This window comes from Oryzias latipes, chromosome 21 (genome assembly GCF_053564925.1).
Source record: "Oryzias latipes strain Hd-rR chromosome 21, Olatipes_Hd-rR_3.1".
Lineage (NCBI taxonomy): Eukaryota > Metazoa > Chordata > Actinopteri > Beloniformes > Adrianichthyidae > Oryzias > Oryzias latipes.
In genome coordinates, this window is record NC_136257.1 from 32,599,761 (window position 1) to 32,612,479 (window position 12,719).

The window sequence follows — 12,719 nt, forward strand, 5'->3', positions numbered from 1 at the left end:
ATTAAAATGCATTGGGAAGTTATGGTGCACGAGGCGCCCTGTTCGACACCCGGTTTGGACCCTTAAAATTTTCTTCCAACCAACTTTTAAAATGTTCAACTCTTTCAACTTATTACAGTTATTACTTTTGGTCATTCAAATCATTGAACTTTTTAAGATATTCCAGGATTTTTGCTCCATTAAAATACATAGGGAATTCTTGTGCTTAACCTCTTTTACAGGTTTTTACCCTTTTTAACCATTTTACTTTTAAAATGTTGAGCTCTTTCAGCTCAGTTCAGCCATGTCTTTAACAAATTAAACTTTCTTCTAGCAATACAGCATTGAATCCTGTATTTTCTTCTGGAAATGCATCTCCTTCTACAATTTTTTTACCTCCACAATTTTTTTACCATCAATTTTGGTCATTCAAATCCTTTTACCTTTCAAAAGGGAAAACTTTTGTTCGTTTTTCCACGTAAAATACGAACTGTGGCATGAAACCGTTTCAACTCGGCTTTGCCCACTGGAACTGTACACGACAAGCCTTATTTATTTACACCGGCTGCATTGTATTGTAACTAAAGTGTTAGCTCAGTGGCTAAGGTGAACGGTTTATCATACTGAGGTTCTGAGTTCGATTCTGGCATTCGACTTTTTCTGCATGGTTTTTTACCTTGCCTTTCTTGATGAGATTCAGTTCCACTCACTTAAATATATTTCGTTACATGGAAGAATTTTCTTTCAGGTGGTATTACTCATAAGTTTTGACTTTTTATCCTTTAACTTTTAGGGATTTTCCAGGACAGTTCAGCCATTTCATCAGCAAGTTCAGCTTTCATTAAGCAGTACTGCATTCAATCTTTGACAACCTTTGATTCTTCCAACCCTTACAACTTCCACACAATTTTAGCTAGAGACACCATTCAAACGTTAAAATGATCAGAGCAGCTTAAAGCACACACACAAACACTCGATGTATGTTAGAAAAAACAGTGGGAGCAAATCTAAGTTAGTTTTGATGTATTTTTTATTTTCCTCCTCGTAGCTGGAAGCTGCAGTTCAAACATGTGCTCCAGCCATCTTGTGAACAAACGTCAGGACCCTGGCCTTAGCCCCGCCCACGGCCGCTAAGGCTCATGGGAAGTGTTGATTCCCACCCCATGAGTTAGGCGGCTGTTACGAGAAGTGACTATCATGTTGTTACTCCACATATGTTACTGGTTAAATGACAATATAATGCTGTGTCACTCAGCTAGCTAGCTGATGATCAATGTGTCTCTCCACTATACATGGATAACTGTGCTATGATTGATGATACATGCACAGTTGGGAAATTTAATCATGTGACACAGAATTGTACATGGTGCCCCCTACCGGATGATTTTACTGTATGTCTACTTTAGTTTTAAATGATCAATGCATTAGACTGTACCATCAAGGTTTGAAATCATTAAGAGATAGGGAGGGTTTGGCAGCCTTTTTGTGTTTTCAAATTTGATACCTTTGTTGCTTTTAACTTTCCTACCTTTGACATGCCTTTAGCTAGAAACACCGTTCAAACATTAAACTGCTCATAAGACTTTGTATTTCAATATTAGTTTTGAAATTATTATGGGATGGCAACACCAACTACGGTTTTGCGGCCATTTTGTGCCTAAATGTGAGGCGATTTTAAACTGTTTTTTTAAACCTATTTTAACCATTTTACTGTTGCTATGTTAAGATCTTTCAGCCTAATCCTTTCAGCTATTACTTTTGGTCTTTCAAATCCTTGAACCTTTCAAGGTTTTCCAGGATTTTCCAAGATTTTTCCTCCATTAAAATACATTGAGAATCCTTGAAAACCTTTGGTTCTTTCAACCATCATAACTTCAACATGCCTTTAGCTACAGACACTGTTCAAACATTAAATTGATCACAAGGCTTTGGAATATAAAATACGTTTATAAATCATTATGGGATGTCGACACAACCTACTGTTTGGTGGCAATTTCATTACAAAATCTGAAGCAAATATTGCAATAAACTTCATCCATGGCTAGAACCGAACATATTGAAATTCACTGGATCTGGACATATAAGGAATGTGGGTGTGGTTAGCAAACAAACTTTGTTGCTAAGGACGTCCAAAGGTTTACTTTTTCCAATTTGTCTGAAACTAATGTCGATTTGTTCGTCATCCCCAGGCGACCCAAACATAAAATGGTTGCTATGGAGATAAAATTAATAGAAAAGCCGCCATTTTCAAAAAAGTGGATTTTCTGTCAACTTAGAACATGTAGTTTTACCAATATGATACTCTTAAACAATGTGTTTTTTTGAGTCAGTTGATGATGCTGATTTCAGTGCTAGCACTTTTAGCCATATTAGCAACATCTTCACATTTTCAAAAGTTTAGCCATTTTTTCAACAATTTCAGCTTTAATGCTTAACTCCATCTACAAACTTTGACCTATTTTAGCCATTCTACTATTACAATGTTCAACTTTTTCAGCTTATTCCTGCTAGGAGTTTTGTACCTTTACCTTTTCAAGGTTTTCCAGTACAGTTCAGCCATTTCTTCAGCTAATTCAGCTTTCATTCAGCACTACAGCATTCAACCCTGCATTTTCTTCTGGAAATGCAGCTCCTTCTAGTTGGTTGAATGCTGTAAAGCATTCAACCCTTTGTTTTCCTGTTTCTCTTTATTTATTATTATTCTTTACACCTATCTTCCGCCGTTTTTCGCCGCTTAACTCCTTCTACAATTTTTAACCGATTGTAACCATTCAACTTTTAAAATGTTCAGCTCTTTCTGCTTATTTGTGCTATGACTTTTGGTTTTTCAAATCATTTTACTTTTTAAGATATTCCAGGTTTTCCGGGAATTTTTGCTCCATTGAAATACATGGAGAATTTTTCGTGCAGAAGTTCACAGTTAAACTCCTTCTACAATTTTTCACCTATTTTAACCGTTTGACTATGAAAATGTTCAGCTCTTTCATCTTATTCTAGCTATGACATTTTGTCCTTCAAATCCGTGAACTTTTCCAGATATTCCCGGATATTCCCGGATTTTCCAATTATTTTGCTCCATTGACCACACCTTTGCTTCTTTAAACAATTGTAACTTTAACATTCTTTTGGCTAGAGACACCGTTCAAACATTGAAATGTTCACAAGGCTTTGGACTTCAACATAAGGCTCAAAATTATTATGGGATGGCAACACCACCTACAGTTTGGCGGCCATTTTGTGCCAAAATGTGAGGCAATTTTAAACTTCTTCAAACTTTCACCTAATTTTACCATTCTACTATTACAATGTTCAACCCTTTCAGCTTATTCCTTTCAGCTATGACTTTTGGTCCTTCAAATCCTTGAACTTTTCCAGATATTCCCGGATATTCCCAGATTTTCCAATCTTTTTGCTCCATTGGCCACACCTTTGCTTCTTTAAACAATTGTAACTTTAACATTCTTTTGGCTAGAGACACCGTTCAAATATTGAAATGTTCACAAGGTTTTGGACGTCAACATAAGGTTCAAAATTATTATGGGATGGCAACACCACCTACAGTTTGGCGGCCATTTTGTGCCAAAATGTGAGGCAATTTTAAATTTCTTCAAACTTTCACCTATTTTTACCATTCTACTATTACAATGTTCAACCCTTTCAGCTTATTCCATTCAGCTACGACTTTTAGTCTTTCAAATGTTGAACTTTTCAAGATATTCCAAGATTTTCCAGGATTTTCCAAGATTTTTGCTTCATTTAAATACATGGAGAATCCTTGAAAACCTTTGTTGCTTTCAAGCATTATAACTTTAACATGCTTTCAGCTAGAGGCACCGTTCAAACATTGAAATGCTCACAAGGCTTTGGACTTCAACATACGTTTTGAAATTATTATGGGATGGCAACACAACCTACTGTTTGGTGGGCATTTTTTGACAAAATCTGAAGCAAATATTGCAATAAACTTCATCCATGGCTGGAACGGAACATATTGAAATTCACTGGATCTGGACATATAAGGAATGTGGGCGTGGTTAGCAAACAAACTTCGTTGCTAAGGACGTCCAAAAGTTTACTTTTTCCGATTCATCTGAAACCGACGTTGATTTGTTCCTCATCTCCAGGCGACCCAAACATAAAATGGTTGCTATGGAGATAAAATCAATAGAAAAGCCGCCATTTTGAAAAGACTGGATTTTCTATCAACTTAGAACATGTAGCTTTGACCAATATGATACTCTCAAACAATGTGTTTTTTGGAGTCAGTTGATGATGCTGATTCCAATGCTAGCACTTTTAGCCATTTTAGCAACATCTTCAAATTTTCAAAAGTTCAGCCATTTTTTCAACAATTTCAGCTTTCATGCTTAACTCCTTCTACAAATTTTGACCTATTTTAGCCATTCTATTATTACAATGTCCAACTTTTTTAGCTTATTCCCGCTATGACTTTTTTTCTCAAATCTTTGAACTTTTAAAGATATTCGAGGATTTTTGCTTCATTAAAATACATGGGAAATCTTATAGCTTAACTTCTTATACAGTTTTTTACCCACTTTGACCATTCTACGTTTAAAATTTTGAGCTCTTCCAGCTTTGTTCAGCCATTTCTTTAGCAAATTCAGCTTTCATTCAGCAATACAGCATTCAACCCTGCATTTTCTTCTGGAAATGCAGCGTCTTCTAGTTATTCTTTACGCCTATCTTCCGCCGTTTTTCGCCGCTTAACTCCTTCTACAATTTTTAACCGATTGTAACCATTCAACTTTTAAAATGTTCAGCTCTTTCTGCTTATTTGTGCTATGACTTTTGGTTTTTCAAATCCTTTTACTTTTTAAGATATTCCAGGTTTTCCGGGAATTTTTGCTCCATTGAAATACATGGAGAATTTTTCGTTCAGAAGTTCACAGCTAAACTCCTTCTACAATTTTTCACCTATTTTAACCGTTTGACTATGAAAATGTTCAGCTCTTTCATCTTATTCCAGCTATGACATTTTGTCCTTCAAATCCGTGAACTTTTCCAGATATTCCCGGATATTCCCGGATTTTCCAATTATTTTGCTCCATTGACCACACCTTTGCTTCTTTAAACAATTGTAACTTTAACATTCTTTTGGTTAGAGACACCGTTCAAACATTTAAATGTTCACAAGGCTTTGGACTTCAACATAAGGCTCAAAATTATTATGGGATGGCAACACCACCTACAGTTTGGCGGCCATTTTGTGCCAAAATGTGAGGCAATTTTAAACTTCTTCAAACTTTCACCTATTTTTAACATTCTACTATTACAATGTTCAACCCTTTCATCTTATTCCTTTCAGCTATGACTTTTGGTCCTTCAAATCCTTGAACTTTTCCAGATATTCCCAGATATTCCCAGATTTTCCAATCTTTTTGCTCCATTGGTCACACCTTTGCTTCTTTAAACAATTGTAACTTTAACATTCTTTTGGCTAGAGACACCGTTCAAATATTGAAATGTTTACAAGGTTTTGGACTTCAACATAAGGTTCAAAATTATTATGGGATGGCAACACCACCTACAGTTTGGCGGCCATTTTGTGCCAAAATGTGAGGCAATTTAAAACTTCTTCAAACTTTCACCTATTTTTACCATTCTACCATTACAATGTTCAACCTTTTCAGCTTATTCCTTTCAGCTATGACTTTTGGTCCTTCAAATCCTTGAACTTTTCCAGATATTCCCGGATATTCCCAGATTTTCCAATCTTTTTGCTCCATTGGCCACACCTTTGCTTCTTTAAACAATTGTAACTTTAACATTCTTTTGGCTAGAGACACTGTTCAAATATTGAAATGTTCACAAGGTTTTGGACTTCAACATAAGGTTTAAAAATTATTATGGGATGGCAACACCACCTACAGTTTGGCGGCCATTTTGTGCCAAAATGTGAGGCAATTTTAAACTTCTTCAAACTTTCACCTATTTTTACCATTCTACTATTACAATGTTCAACCCTTTCATCTTATTCCTTTCAGCTATGACTTTTGTCCTTCAAATCTTTGAACTTTTCCAGATATTCCCGGATATTCCCAGATTTTCCAATGTTTTTGCTCCATTGGCCACACCTTTGCTTCTTTAAACATTTGTAACTTTAACATTCTTTTGGCTAGAGACACCGTTCAAATATTGAAATGTTCACAAGGTTTTGGACTTCAACATAAAGTTCAAAATTATTATGGGATGGCAACACCACCTACAGTTTGGCGGCCATTTTGTGCCAAAATGTGAGGCAATTTTAAACTTCTTCAAACTTTCACCTGTTTTAACCATGCACCGTTCAAACATTGAAATGCTCACAAGGCTTTGGACTTCAACATACGTTTAGAAATAATTATGGGATGTCGACACAAACTACTGTTGGTGGCCTTTTTATGTCAAAATCTGAAGTAAATATTGCAATAAACTTCATCCATGCCTGGAACTGAACATATTGAAATTCACTGGATCTGGACATATAAGGAATGTGGGCGTGGTCAGCAAACAAACTTTGTTGCTAAGGACGTCCAAAGGTTTACTTTTTCTGATTTGTCTGAAACTGACGTCGATTTGTTCGTCATCCCCAGGCGACCCACAAGTAAAATGGTTGCTATGGAGATAAAATTAATAGAAAAGCCGCCATTTTGAAAAAAGTGGATTTTCTGTCAACTAAGAACATGTAACTTTTACCAATATGATACTCTCAAACAATGTGTTTTTTTGAGTCAGTTGATGATGCTGATGCTAGCACTTTTAGCCATTTTAGCATCATCTTCATCATTTTCAACAGTACATCCATTTTTTCCACAATTTCAGTTTTCCTGCTTAACTCCGTCTACAAATTTTGACCTATTTTGGTCATTCTACCTTTACAATGTTCCCCTTTGACTTTTGGTCCTTTAACTTTTCAAAATATTCCAGGATTTTCCAAGACATTTCAGCCATTTTTTCAACAATTTTAGCTTTCATGCTTAACTCCTTCTACAATGTTTGACCTATTTTAGACATTCTACTTTTACAATGTTCCGCTTTTTCATCATATTTCTGCTTTCATTCAGCAATACAGCATTCAACCCTGCATTTTCTTCTGGAAATGCAGCTCCTTCTAGTTGGTTGAATGCTGTAAAGCATTCAACCCTTTGTTTTTCTGTTTCTCTTTATTTATTATAGTATCTTCCGCCGTTTTTTGGCGTTTAACTACTTCTACAATTTTTAACCTATTTTAACCATTCTACTATTAAAATGTTCATCTCTTTCATCTTATTTCTGCTATGACTTTTGGTTTTTCAAATCCTTTTACTTTTTAAGATATTCCAGGTTTTCCGGGAATTTTTGCTCCATTGAAATACATGGAGAATTTTTCGTTCAGAAGTTCACAGTTAAACTCCTTCTACAATTTTTCACCTATTTTAACCGTTCGACTATGAAAATGTTCAGCTCTTTCATCTTATTCTAGCTATGACATTTTGGTCCTTCAAATCCTTGAACTTTTCCAGATATTCCCGGATATTCCCAGATTTTCCAATGTTTTTGCTCCATTGGCCACACCTTTGCTTCTTTAAACAATTGTAACTTTAACATTCTTTTGGCTAGAGACACCGTTCTAATATTGAAATGTTCACAAGGTTTTGGACTTCAACATAAGGTTCAAAAATATTATGGGATGGCAACACCACCTAAAGTTTGGCGGCCATTTTGTGCCAAAATGTGAGGCAATTTTAAACTTCTTCAAACTTTCACCTATTTTTACCATTCTACTATTACAATGTTCAACCTTTTCAGCTTATTCCTTTCAGCTATGACTTTTGATCCTTCAAATCCTTGAACTTTTCCAGATATTCCCGGATATTCCCAGATTTTCCAATCTTTTTGCTCCATTGGCCACACCTTTGCTTCTTTAAACAATTGTAACTTTAACATTCTTTTGGCTAGAGACACCGTTCAAATATTGAAATGTTCACAAGGTTTTGGACTTCAACATAAGGTTCAAAATTATTATGGGATGGCAACACCACCTACAGTTTGGCGGCCATTTTGTGCCAAAATGTGAGGCAATTTTAAACTTCTTCAAACTTTCACCTATTTTTACCATTCTACTATTACAATGTTCAACCTTTTCAGCTTATTCCTTTCAGCTATGACTTTTGATCCTTCAAATCCTTGAACTTTTCCAGATATTCCCGGATATTCCCAGATTTTCCAATCTTTTTGCTCCATTGGCCACACCTTTGCTTCTTTAAACAATTGTAACTTTAACATTCTTTTGGCTAGAGACACCGTTCAAATATTGAAATGTTCACAAGGTTTTGGACTTCAACATAAGGTTTAAAAATTATTATGGGATGGCAACACCACCTACAGTTTGGCGGCCATTTTGTGCCAAAATGTGAGGCAATTTTAAACTTCTTTAAACTTTCACGTATTTTAATCCTTCTACTAATACAATGTTCAACCCTTTCAGCTTATTTCTTTCAGCTATGACTTTTAGTCTTTTAAATCTTTGAACTTTTCAAGATATTCCAAGATTTTCCAGGATTTTCCAAGATTTTTGCTTCATTTAAATACATGGAGAATCCTTGAAAACCTTTGTTGCTTTCAAGCATTATAACTTTAACAAGCTTTCAGCTAGAGGCACCGTTCAAACATTGAAATGCTCACAAGGCTTTGGACTTCAACATACGTTTTGAAATTATTATGGGATGGCAACACAACCTACTGTTTGGTTGGCATTTTTTGACAAAATCTGAAGCAAATGTTGCAATAAACTACATCCATGGCTGGAACTGAACATATTGAAATTCACTGGATCTGGACATATAAGGAATGTGGGCGTGGTTAGCAAACAAAGCTCGTTGCTAAGGACGTCCAAAAATTTACTTTTTCCGATTTGTCTGAAACTGACGTCGATTTGTTCGTCATCCCATGCCGCCCCAAACGTAAAATGGTTGCTATGGAGATAAAATTAATAGAAAAGCCGCCATTTTGAAAAAAGGGGATTTTCTGTCAACTTATAACATGTAGCTTTTACCAATATAATACTCTCAAACAATTTGTTTTTTTGAGTCAGTTGATGATACTGATGCTAGCACTTTTTGACATTTTAGCATCATCTTCAAATTTTCAACAGTACATCCATTTTTTTAACAATTTGAGCTTTCATGCTTAAATCCATCTACAAATTTTGACCTGTTTTGGTCATTCTACTTTTACAATGTTCACCTTTGACTTGTGGTCCTTTAATTTTTCAAAATATTCCAGGATTTTCCAGGACATTTCAGCCATTTTTTCAACAATTTTTTAGCTTTCATGCTTAACTCCTTCTACAATGTTTGACCTATTTTAGACATTCTACTGTTGCAATGTTAAGATCTTTCAGCTTAATCCTTTCAGCTATTACTTTTGGTCTTTCAAATCCTTTAACTTTCAAGATTTTCCAGGATTTTCCAGGACAGTTGAGCCATTTCATCCAAAAATTCAGCTTATTTTCAATCATGAAAACCTTTGCTAATTCCAACCATAACAACTTCCACACAATTTTAGCTAGAGACACCATTCAAACGTTAAAATGATCACAGCAGCTTAAAGCACACACACAAACACTCAATGTATGTTAGAAAAAACAGTGGGAGCAAATCTAAGTTAGTTTTGATGTATTTTTTATTTTCCTCCTCGTAGCTGGAAGCTGCAGTTCAAACATGTGCTCCGCAGCCATCTTGTGGACAAGCGTTGGGACCCGGGCCTTAGCCCCGCCCACGGCCGCTAAGGCTCATGGGAAAGTGTTGATTCCCAAACCATGAGTTAGGTGGCTGTTACGAGAAGTGACTATCATGTTTTTATACAACATGTCAGTGGTTAAATTACAATATTTTGCTGTGTCATTCAGCTAGCTGGCTGATGATCAAAATATATTTTCATTACACATGGATGAGTGTACTAAAACAAATGGAACATGCATAGTTGAGAGAATTTATTTTGAGGCACTGCATTTGGCAGGATGTCCCCTTCTGCATGAGGTGACTCTACTTTTACTGTCAAATGATCAGTGCTTTGAACTACAATATCAAGTTTTGAAGTCTTTATGGGATGGAGACTGTTTGGCAGCCATTTTGTATTTTTCAAATTTGAAACCTTTGTTCTTTCAACCAATATAACTTCAACATACTTGTAGCTAGAGACACCGTTCAAACATTAAAATGATCACGAGGCTTTGGACTATAAAATACGTTTAGAAATCATTATGGGATGTCGACACAACCTACTGTTTGGTGGCCATTTTATGACAAAATCTGAAGCAAATATTGCAATGAACTTCATCCATGCCTGGAACTGAACATATTGAAATTCACTGGATCTGGACATATAAGGAATGTGGGCGTGGTTAGCAAACAAACTTCGTTGCTAAGGCAACCAAAGGTGTACTTTTATCGATTTGCCTGAAACTGAAGTCGATTTGTTCGTCATCCCATTCCGACCCAAACGTAAAATGGTATTTTACGTTTTTACGTGAAGAGTATCGAGTCCCAAACTTTTTATAATTAAATAAATAAATATATAAATATAAATAATTATGATCTTGTGCAAATGCACAATCAATAAATCATAAATATATAAAAAGATCATGAAATTGTGAAAAACCTGCACACAGATTTTGAATGAGCCATTATTTTTTTTTAGCTTTATCAGTGATTATTGTATACTAATAATTCTTGTTTTTTAGCTGCAGAAGAAACTGCTGTCACCACATCCTCTGTTGAAAGGGAAAACGTTGATGCTGCTGCTGGTAAGTTCAAATCCCCCCAATATGGAACCTATATAAAACTTATTGCTTCATTATTACTTAAAAGAAAGTCATACATTTGGGCACACACACAGGCAAAAGTGAAGGCTCTTCTTCCAACATTCTGCTTCCAGCGTCACAGCAACTGTTCTGTAGATTTGATGAGACTGTTTGACTTTTCACTTGTTGCTGTTGTTGAAGTTCTGTATCTCATGTTCCAGAGACTCCAAGAGAGGCGTGTATGGAAGAGAAGCCTACTAGTTCCAAAATCCCACCAACCTCAAATCCAATTCATCCAGCTGAATGGCCAACCACACTCTCTGATCCAGAAAGAATGGATTTGGTGTAAAGAGGTCCTTTTAAGACTGAGAAAGACTCTGACTTTCCAAAACCACCCCCAGTGAGCTGTTGTGTTCTTTATTTTGGATTGTTTTATCATTATATGATTTTCTATTAAGTTGCTGTTTTTAATAAGTTGGAGTTTTGTGAATGTCATTTGTTGAGTGCCTAATGTTAAATTAAAAAAATATATATCTATATACATTTGTCATTCATATTTTTTTCTTTTCACTTCAATATACTGTATTCAATTCTTCAGCAGCAGCAGCAGCAATAATACATTCACAAAATGTATAGAGTTATCTCATTTATATTACAACAGTTGGGTTTTGTTGGTGTTGCTTATCAGTTAGAGGGCCCACAAATTAAATTTCGCTTAGGGCCCCCGGAAGTACAGGGCCGGCCCTGTATATATATATATATAAGTCTTTTTTATATAGGGAGAGAGAGAGATGATTTTATATATAATTTTTTACAAACATTTTTTGGTTGAATTGCTGTTTTAACTTTATTTATATTAAGCTTTAATCGTTTCTTTATTTCTTTTTTTTATTGTTTTTTGTAAATGATCACCCCATACAGTATATTGAACCACTTTTCTCCGTTTATCTCTGTTTCAAACTGGACAAGACTGCGTGTGTAAACTTCTGTCCAATCAGAAGGTCTGAAGGCTGATCGTTGCCTAAACCTGCTAGAAAACCCCGGTGATACCAACTCAAAATCTAATTGGTTGAAAGAAATGATTGACAGACATTGAATTTGGTCAATACCATCACCCTGCCTGGCAGCAGAGGACAGCTGAAATGTGATTGGTTAAATGCTCCATTGTGAAAACCTTGCCCAGCAACAGTGTGTCCGGCACGTGAGGGATGCGTAAGAAGTATTTAAGTCCAGTGGCGGCAAAATCGGCACTTCGAAGCTGAGCTGACAAGAAGCTGGAGGTAAGTCACTTCAAAGAAAGAAAAAAAAGGAGGAATTTGTTTAAAAATTCTTAATTTCATATTTTTCTTATAAAAAGGGACACTTAATGTTTATTAATACTATTTCTGAAAGTTAAATTTAGTTTTCCAGCAGTTTTTTCTGTGTGTCTGATTTTTTTTTATAATATAAGGCTTGACTATTTCAGGGTTTTCACAAAACTAATGTCTTTTTCTATATAGCTAATATTAATAGATGTATTTTAATGTGTATGGGTTGGTGAAGCAGTTTATTTTAAAGTGAGTAGTAACAACTTATATGAAATTATGGAGTAATAACTGAAGGACAATCTTAGGTAACTTTTGCTGTCTTTTCTCTTTTTTTCCTCTCATCTCAGAATGACACTCAGCCAAGTTTTAAACAGCAGAAAGAATGGCCCATATGCAGCCCCCCCACCGCTGCATATACATATTTTGAAAGAGAAGGAAAAGTCCCAAGTTATTTCTTGGGACTTTTCCAACAGTTCAGTTGTTCCACAAATAAAAAAACAAAACAAAGTGGTTATCATCAGTGATGGTCAGTCGGTTGCCAAAATGACCTTATTTGAGGAACTATCCTCTAAAGTCTGCGTGGGGAGGAATTACATCATGAAGGGATATAAGCTGCAGGGAACATATCCCCCCTATGCAATCCTCCCCAC